Source organism: Paroedura picta, chromosome 10 (genome assembly GCF_049243985.1).
Source record: "Paroedura picta isolate Pp20150507F chromosome 10, Ppicta_v3.0, whole genome shotgun sequence".
Taxonomy (NCBI): Eukaryota; Metazoa; Chordata; class Lepidosauria; order Squamata; family Gekkonidae; genus Paroedura; species Paroedura picta.
In genome coordinates this window covers 28,342,274-28,352,080 of record NC_135378.1, presented here as the reverse complement: position 1 = coordinate 28,352,080, position 9,807 = coordinate 28,342,274, and positions in this window count along the sequence as shown.

Genomic DNA, 9,807 nt, shown 5'->3' with positions numbered 1-9,807 from the left:
GAAGACCATTGTCTTATACGCTGTATAAATGAAATAAAAATCTTTTTGTGAATAAAATTTTTTTTAGCTGGTTCAACTCTCCCCGTGTTTTAGAACATCCTCCGGTGGTCTGTGGTCGGCCCAGTTCCTTGGGATTCTTTTCGTTTTTCTTTCATCCTAGAGGTCCAGGGCACATAACTGAGCCACTCTGTTCTTTTTTCTTCCTTTCGACCACCGGATGCCATACCGGGGCCACCCTGTGTGCCAGCATATGGGGACCTGACTGGCTGCCAGTAGCCTAGCCATGAAACATCCCCCCTTCCCTGCAGAATGCTTAGTCCTCAATGACGAGGCAAGTGGGGCCCGTGCTACTTTGCCAGGTCAGTGGCCGTGCTGCTCCCAAGACGGGCCCTCGAACTCACGCTGGCCACTGGGCACTCCCACAAAACCACTATCAGACCTGGACCAAGACGTGGTTAAGTGACCCTCCCCATAGGCCGTCTAGCCAAAACCGGGCTCTCTAGTCAAATGGAATCCCATCATTCCTGGCACTGGAATCTGAGCCACCCCAGGGCCCCGTGGCATGTGGGGAAGGGGTGAGGACAGGTGACATGTTTCCAGCCACCTCCTCCCGCAAAGCTGGACTGGTCAGACAGGAGTTCATATATTGGCAAACCCAGGCTGCAGCATGCAAAGCCCTGACGACTGCCATGGCCAACCAGACAGATCACGTGTGAAGATGTGAAGAAGTATGTGGAACTGAGCTGCAGAAGTGATGTACAGTCTGCCCCGCCCCCACCAATAGAAACAGCACTGGCATCAGGCAATGGGGAGCTGAACTGTGCTGGCACAAATATGAAGCCAGGGACTCCTGGACGGGATGGAGCCGTCCCCACCTAAGAAGCCTTCCAACAGGAGCTGACCCCTCTGCAGTCTGCCCTGAGTCTATACAACCAGATGAAGGTTCCCCTAGAGCAGGGGTAGTCAACCTGTGGTCCTCCAGATGTTCATGGACTACAATTCCCATGAGCCCCTGCCAGAGTTTGCTGTCAGCTCATGGGAATTGTAATCCATGAACATCTGGAGGACCACAGGTTGACTACCGCTGCTTTAACCTCTTTTCCAGCCCAAAGAGCTCCACCAACCTCTAGGGTGGTTTCATCCCTTGTGTGGCAGTCCTACGCGGCCGCTTCCTGTGCCACCAGCGGTCTGGGCTCGAGCCCTGGGAAGCCCTTGGTGTTGCTCTCCCATCCAGCAACAGCACTTCCATGCTGGATCTGTAATCCCCCTCCAAGCCAGTCTGGCCCATTAACAGCAAATAGCCTGGGATTTATTGATAACGGCCTGAGCCAGGATACAAAGGTCAGGCATGACTGCTCCTGTGCCATAGCCCCGAGGATCTAGGGGAGTGTAATCCCCCACCCACTTCCAGTCCCACAGCTGGGAGTGCCCAGGAAAAAGCCTAAGGCCCTCTGACCAACTGGAGGCTGCGTGCCCTTGAAGACTAGCGATAAAAGAAATGGGGGCACTGCTACCCTGCAAAAGCCACCAGGCACAGGACACAGATGCACATAGGCAGATCATTCCTCCTGCCCCCCCCTCCAGAAGAATGCCCTTGGAGGCTGCTGCTGAAAAGGCCATCGCCTCCCCCAGTCCAGCAGGTCAAAGGCCACCCCTCAGGTTTTCCAAAGACCCTCAAAGCTGGTGCGCAATGGCCTGCCTCCGCTTGAAGCAGGGAGTAGGACTGAATTAACCTGGGATGGCCCTAGGGATCCCTGCCAACTCTGCACTCCCATAGCCAAGACCGCTGCCCGAAGCAGGGGGTTGGACTAGAGGACCAGGGAGATCCCTACCAACTTTGAGCTCCTCCCACCAAGACTGCTGCCTATGCAGGAAGTTGGACTGGACTACCAGGGAGGTCCCGGCCAGCACTCCTCTCCTGCAGACCAAGACCACTTCCTGAAGCAGGGGTTGGACTCGATGGCCCAAGGGTCCCTGCCAACCCTGTGCTCTTACAACCAAGACCGCTGCCCGAAGCAGGGGGTTGGACTAGATGACCAGGGAGGTCCCTGCCAGCTCAGTGCCCCTGTGAAACAAGACTCCTGCCAGAAGCAGGGGGTCGAACTAGACGATCCAAAGGTTCTCGGCCAACTCTGTGGTCACACAACTAAGTCTGCAACCTGAAGTGGGGGGTTGGACTAGATGACCATGGCGGCCCCTGCCAACTCTACGTATGCAGACAGTGTTCACCATGGGCTTGGACCAGATGACCCTGGAAGTCTAAGCCTTCTCCAGAAGTCTGCAAAACCAGCTGACTCAATGAAGGCCTCCTCGTGTGCCGGGGGCAACACAAGTCCCTCGCAGCTGGACGGATCGGGGCTCGAACAAAGTGCCTCTCAGGAGCGCCTCCGGACCCGCTTTACTGGAGGTCTCACTTGCCCCCTCCACGGAGTTGGATGCAGCCTTCCCAAAGGCCCTCCGTGAGGCCTGATGCAGTTTAGCAACCAGGCAACTGGCTCTGCCCAGTGCCCCAGGCCAGGGACCCGATAATGCAGCCATCTGGTCCCCACGGTTCTGGGCAGGGGGGGTTACCTCCCCCTCACTCACCCCCACCCCACCGGTAGAGATGGATAGCTGGCGCCGCCTGGGTTGTCCTCCCTCCCTGGTCCCCCCTGGATGGGGGGGCTTTTTCCCATGGTCCTCTTAGCCCAGGAACTGCCTGTTGGGGTGGAAGGAACTGGGCACATCGTCCCAGACCCCAGCTTCTGACTCCCTAGGACCCTGAGGGAAGGAGGCTGGAGGGCTGGAGCCTGGCATCCCACTCCTGAAAGAGGCTCTGTGAAGATCAGGGACCAGCCGGAGGCCATGGGTGGGGAGGCGGCGAGCTCAGGGGAGATCTCGAGCCACTACTCCAATCTGTTAAGATGCAGCCAACCCAAAGGTCCCTTGGCAAGGGCCCGTGATAAGAAAGGGAGAAATACAGACCTTCCTGCAGTCAGAATCACCACGTCATTCTCTTATGATCTGTCCTTTGTTAGTTTCAGCATAGCTGGCAATGGCTGGGATGAAGCAAAGAGCTTCTGGGTTCATGGGGCTTAGTTCTGGAGAGAATGATAGGTACAACCACATGGTTAGAGAAGTTACTTTCCCTCAAGTCAGAACAGGACATTTTCCCAAAGCCATGTCCTCGGGTGTCACATGGAAGCCTCGTTTATTTATGCTTTTTATTGACAACGTTTCTGCATTTTTTTATATTCTAGATTCATCATGACATTCCTATGTTGGAAGAGGAGGAAGCCTATTCAACTGAATGCTGTATAAATTTAAAATAAATTCTTCATGTTAATAAAAAAATGTTTTAGCTGTTTCAAATCTCCCCGTGTTTTTGAACATCCTCCGGTGGTCTGTGGTCGGCTCAGTTCCTTGGGATTCTTTTCATTTTTCTTTCATCCTAGAGGTCCAGGGCATATAACTGAGCCACTCTGTTCTTTTTTCTTGCTCTTGTTTCTGCTGCCAACTTTTCGTTTTCTTCTCTTTAATCACCAGATTTTGAAGACGCAAAAAATTGCTAATCTTACAATATGTTGTCCTTTCAATGATAATTTTTAATGGCAAAGTTGTTAGATGGAGCCTATATAGAGAATCCAAGATTCTCATGATTGCATATATTTTTAACATTGAAGCGAAATAAAACCACCTTCATTCTGTAGACTGTGGCTTAGACGATAATCTTAGACCACAAAAATCATGCATCCAGAGCATCGTGGAGCCGAATGGGGCAAATCCTGGCTGAAATGCATGGGTCCTCATAGATCTTCATGATTTTTGCACTGAACTACTTAAGACTCACCATAAGACCACCTATTGTATCGATAGGCACAGCATACACCACAAAAAATCATAGATCCAAACCTTTATGGCTACGGCACAGAGCGAAAACTTGGTTCCAAAACATGGATCCTCAGGGTTTTTGCACTGGGCCTCCCCATAAGTCACCGTAAGATCATGTCTTCTATCGATAACCAAAGCATAAGCCACAAAAATCACAGATCCACACCGTCATGAGTGAGGAGAGTTTCAGGGAATGCAGTTTAATTGTGCTGTGTACTGATTTTTTAAACAAGTAGTTCCCCTAGGGTTCCCTGCTCTGCGTAGGGAAATACCTGTAGATTTGGGGGTTGGAGGGGAGAGTTTGGGGAGGGTACAATGTCCTAGAGTCCAGCCTCCAAACCAGCCGTTTTATCCAGAGGATCTGATCTCTGTTGTCTGTAGATCAGTCGTAATAGTGGGAGATCCCCTGGCCCTGCCCGAAGGTTGGCAACCAGAAATACCCCTGCAATTATTCATGAGGACAAATGCTTGTATAGTAATACAACAATTTTGGGGAGGGGTTCCTTGTTTTCTGCTTCTCAGTTTACATCCTGCTCTACTAAATTTTCTCCTTACAAGGAAAAGACTTGACTGCGTAATGATGCCCAGCCAATAAAGAAGAAATGAGGGCAAGTCGACACACAAAGCCCCCAAAAAACCAACCCAACTGGCGTTACCGAAATAATAAAGAAACTTTTCATTCTAGTCCAAGTGTATCGAAGTCTGTTTATTGTTCAAAGAAATCTTTCGGTCAAGGGTTGTATAGTGGGTTCGCTAGGAAATAAGTGAGGTCATGCATCAAGCAGCTCTTTATTGCTTCTAGGAGTGGGTACATGTTGAAGGGAACCACGCAGACTGGGGTCTTGCCTGGACAAGCCCCCACTTATATACATATGTACAGGAGGTTGAACTGCCCTAGGCCGAGCCTGATTGGCTTAGCGGGGCTTGATTGATTCAAACTCATTGGGCCCCGCGGGTGGGGACCCGACAGCTCATTGGCTGTTCTTCGGGGCTGCTTGGATCCTGCTCCAGACCCCAAGCTCAGCCCTCTGCTGCCTCGCATACACAACATCAAAACAGAACGGGATCAAGATAATCTCCCCCGTTTTCAAAGCAAATGCTTTTCCTCACTGGCTTGTCCCTGTGAACATTTCTTCAAAAAGTAACCTCTTCTATTCCTCTGTCATTCAAAATTTCTTAATTGATAATCTTTTCGCATACTTGAGCCATAGGCTCTTCCCTTTAGTGGGGATCTTGAACAGAGATTGGGACCCAAACCAAGAAGTCATGTTGCTCTGCTCGGAGAGTGGCTGAAAACTCTGGTAACTGGTGTGTCATTCCTTCCAGGGTTCCCCCCCCCCACAGTGACAGTCATGTAGTTGCCCAAAGGTGCCCCCGGGTCCCACTCCCAGTCTCCTACACATTGCTACAGGCAGCCCTGCCAGCCCGATCATCTAAAGCTTGACCCTGATTATAAAAGAAAAGTTTAGATTGCCATGTTGTAGAGTAGCGATCCCCAACCTGTGGGCCGTAGACCACATGTGGTCCTTCAACTAATTGGAGGTGGGCCCCGAAGGATGCCTTCTCCCCCCCCCCCCGGCCCTTTACTTCATCCCCCCAGCCCTTTACAACACACTTCATTGTTGTGGCATGTCTGTATCTTATTTTGAAGGGATGTTTAAACATTACCATAGTGATCAGAGAGCGTTAGGGCAGTGGTTGAGAGTAGAGGAGTAAACTACCCCCCCCCCACCGGGCCTCAGTAAAAGGCGTTGAGTGGTCCCTGGTGAGTGGTCCCCGGCGTTGAGTGGTCTCCGGTGACAAAAAGGTTGAGGACCACTGTTGTAGAGGATTGGCCCAGGTCCCAATAAATAGGTACATTGTAACCCTAAATTGGCACAATGGGTTTGTATCTCTCCCCCTTTTTGCTACAGATCCTTTGTAGCTCTTCCAACTTTGTCATTGTGGCTCAAGTTGATTAGCCTCAGGATTCTGTGGCCCATTCCGCACAAGAATCAGTGTGGCCAATTGTTTACAGTAATCAATTCTGAAATTTAAAATAGTGGAATTTGGCGTTATGCATACCTGCCTTTGTAGTGGAACCCAGTAGCATTGCAATCGTTTCCCACAGGTTTCCGGTCTCGCCAAAAATCGCTAGCCAGGAAGCGATTTTTCCTGTGCTTTGTCCCGCCCCTGGACGTCACTCAAAAGAACAGCCAATGGGCGGCCGTTATCATGCTCCCAAAAAGCCCCTTTCCCTTTAAGACAGGTTTAAAAAACACACACACACACAAGTTGCAACGAATCTGTGTTGATTTGTTGCAACGGAGAGACCAATCTAGCTGGCAGGTTCATCGTTGCAACGCTCCCCCAAGTGAAAACAAATCTCCCCCCCCCCCCGTGCATGGGTGCGATTTTCGGCCGAAAATAAAGGGAACTTGCAACCAAGCTGTGTTGTGCTTGGTGACTAGAGGCGAGCTTTAAAGCAGCTCTGTGAAGGGACTGCAGCCGGAGAAGCCTTGCTGGGTGAATGAAGGCTCGCAGGTTCGTGGCTCTCCGCTCACTCCAAGAAAAAAAATGGCGATCTCTTAGCCGGATGATCAGAGGAGAGAGCCAGGGGGAGGGACTTTGCAGAAACCGCAACAATGGTAACGCACAGAACTTTTTCTCTAGTGTTGCAGATTGGTTGCAAGAGTGTATCACTTTCCAGAGGGTGAATCCACTTTTTGGGATTTCCCTGGAAGCGCTACAGCGAAGCGCTTTTTGCTGATCGGTTTCAGGAGTGTGGCAGATTGTGTACAACATTGTGCATAACTGCATTTTAGTAGCGATTACAATTTGCCACACTCCTGCTACAATAAACCTGTGCAGAATGGGCCTGTGAGTTCCATTTCAACTTTGTCTTCCTCAAATCTTTTATCTGCAAAATGAACTTGGAATGAATCCTTGAATCCCCTGGAATTACAGCTCATCTCCAGGCAACAGATATCAATTCCCCTGGAGAAAAGTCCCTCCCCTTAGAAGTCCCTCCCCTCCCCAAACCCCATCATTTGCAGGCTGCACCCCCAAAGTCACCAGGCTTTTTCCTACCCAGAGCTGGGACACTGAAATGGTTCACATTTGAAGAGAGATTCAGAGAGAGAGGACGAATGTAACATATCGTAAGAGGCAGAAAACACACTATGTGAATGTTGACAGATTTCTTTATTTGGTCCTACGAAGCACATTTCCTTCCTATATCAAAATCAGTGGTAGTTTATAACTATAGAACCTCAGCAGTGGAGGATCATTTGATTGGTCTTCCAGCAGTTCTAGAATCAGAACCCAGAAGGTGTTTGCTTGTATTAGCGACGGTTGTCAAGAAGGAATCGCTGTATTTGAAAGCGGAGGTAGTTACTGGACAGGCTGAGATTTCTGTCCCGGAGGATCTTATACCAAAGTTTTCAAATACTTGAGAGCCATAGGCCTCAACTTTGCTGTTGTTTCGCCAGTACGGGGCCATCCCCATACGGGGCTGTCCCCAGTTCCCCCTACCCTGCCCCATCCTTTAGCCAAACAGCTAATATTTCTTCCCTCTGGCTCCCAGCTACTGATAGATCCATCTTCTTGGGGATACCCCACATCCGAGGGGGCCGTTGGCCCTCTCGGTAGCTAGGAAAGGGAAGAGGGCATTGCTCTATCGTGGCCTGTAAATCGCATGCCCACAATCATCTTCTTCTGGCAAATCAACTTCTGCCCATCTTCCTAAATCAAAAGGAGCTACATATTGGTTCATGAGCAGCAGTTCAACTGCACGGATACAGAGTTGAAATCCAATTTCGGTCACCATTCAGAAATATATTCAGTGGCGAGAGCACAAGAACACCTGCAATTCATCGCCTACAAGCAATATTTCTTGTCTCTGGAGCTGACAGGATCTAACACAGGTGAGGATTGAGGGATCACCTTTTGTTGAGGGATGGAAATGTCCAGGTCATTTGAAATTGGGTATCCTGACATCATCGCATCTAAATGTTGTTCTAGTTGCTAGCAGGACGAGGAGGGCTACTGCATCTGCACATAATCCTCAGTGACACAGGATTATTTGCCCCAGTTGGTGACCTGTGACACCTGTGAGGTTGGGGGGGGGAGCTAAGAGAGCTCTAACAGGACTGCTCCCTGAGAACATCCCTGAGAGAACTGTGACTAGCAAAAGGTCACCCAGCTGACTGCATGTGGAAGAGTGCAGAATCAACCCCGGTTCTCCAGATTAGGATCCGCCACTCTTAACGACTACACCACGCAAGCTCTCCTTGCCATGAGCAGGGTCAGTGGGGCTCCCAGCGCTGGGTTCGGAGGTCAGCCTGCTCTACGTTGCCCCTTGATTCTGCCTGCTCCTGCTCCAACCCCTCGCACGAGTTCCATCAGACAGGGGTTCAGCCACTCACGGCTCCTGCACTGTGCTCCGAATTCCCCTGGAGAGGAGTTTGAGTGGAGCAAATGCAGTCGAATCCTGTGGGGTCTCTCTCAGGCTGAGCATGAGGAGGTCAGTGTACAAATCCCACAACGCTGGTTTGTCATGAGCTAACTTCCAGAGCATCTCTTTTACGATCTGGTTGAATCTTTCCACAACCCCATCCATTTGGGGGTGAGAGATGGAGGTGAATACCAGGCCTGGCCGATTGGACCTCTCAGGGCTGACATGAACGGGGTGCCCCACAGGACTCAACTGCTCTTCCGCCAGGTCTATGGTTGAGGCAGGACACGGAAGATTGGACGCCCCCCCCCACCCCCTGGAAGAGACTACCACCACATTTGAGACCATCGTCGCTGGTGGCTCTCGGCTGCAGGAGTCCCCCTGGCGCTCCGAGAGACAACCGCACAGGCTGTGGGAGGGGGGGATAGTTTTGCCGCCAGTCATTGTTGATGCTGTAATTGTTCTGATAGGGATTTTCATGGGGAATTATCTGTTATCGGTTAAGTGGGATTTTATCGTGCAACCCACCATGAGACAGCTTGGCGCAAGTGGTGGTATATAAATACTTTAATAATAATAATTTTAATTATTATATAATAATTTTTGCCCTAGAAGAAACAGAAAATTCTCTTGGAATAAACCTCCCTGCTTTGGACCTGAGGGAAAAGGTTATTGAGATCAGCCTGTATCACTGTACTTTGTGGCCTCGCTGGACATGGCCAACAGCTTCCCCTGAAGAACTGAAATTGCCCAGAGTGATTTAAATATTAGACTCGGATTGGGGAAGCTCAGGTTCAAATCCTGACTTTGGTTACCTGTGACTCTGGGCCAATCACACACTCCCAGCCTAACCTACCTCTCTGGTGTATTGTATAGATAAAATGAAGGAGGGGGGCTGAAGTTAGCCACTTTGGGTCCCCATTGGGGAGAAGGGTGGAATATAAATAATTGTAAATATAAATTATTTATCATTATAAATAATTATAAATGAAATAAAAACCTAAAGATTGATGGTTGGGATGTTTGAAAACAGAAGATCCTGTTTTCAGTTCCAAATCCTGTTCTCTCAGAGCTCTCACAATCTCGCAGGGTATCTGTTGTGTGGAGAGGAAGGGAAAAGTACTTGTAAGCCTCTTGGGACTCCTTTGGGTAGTGAAAAGCAGGGTATTAAAAAGACAGCTCTTCTTTTAACGGAAGGGGAGGTGCTGGAGGGCACCCCAGTGTTGGGGAGCAGAGAGTGAGTGTTCAAATGATCCACCTTCTGCCCCTTCTGCCCAATGATGCCTTGATGGGGCTGGGAGAAGGACCCCTTCAGTGCTTTCCTTATCCTTGATCCTAGAGCCTCACGGCTTGGGGGAAAGCACATGGCATAACTTCTTGGGGGAAAGCACATGGCATAACTTCATAACTTCTCCAGCAAATTCTCAGCAAGGAGCCAGATTCATGTACAATTGGACAGCTGGGGGCTTGGAGCCAGGGTGGCCTCACCTAGAAAATCAGGG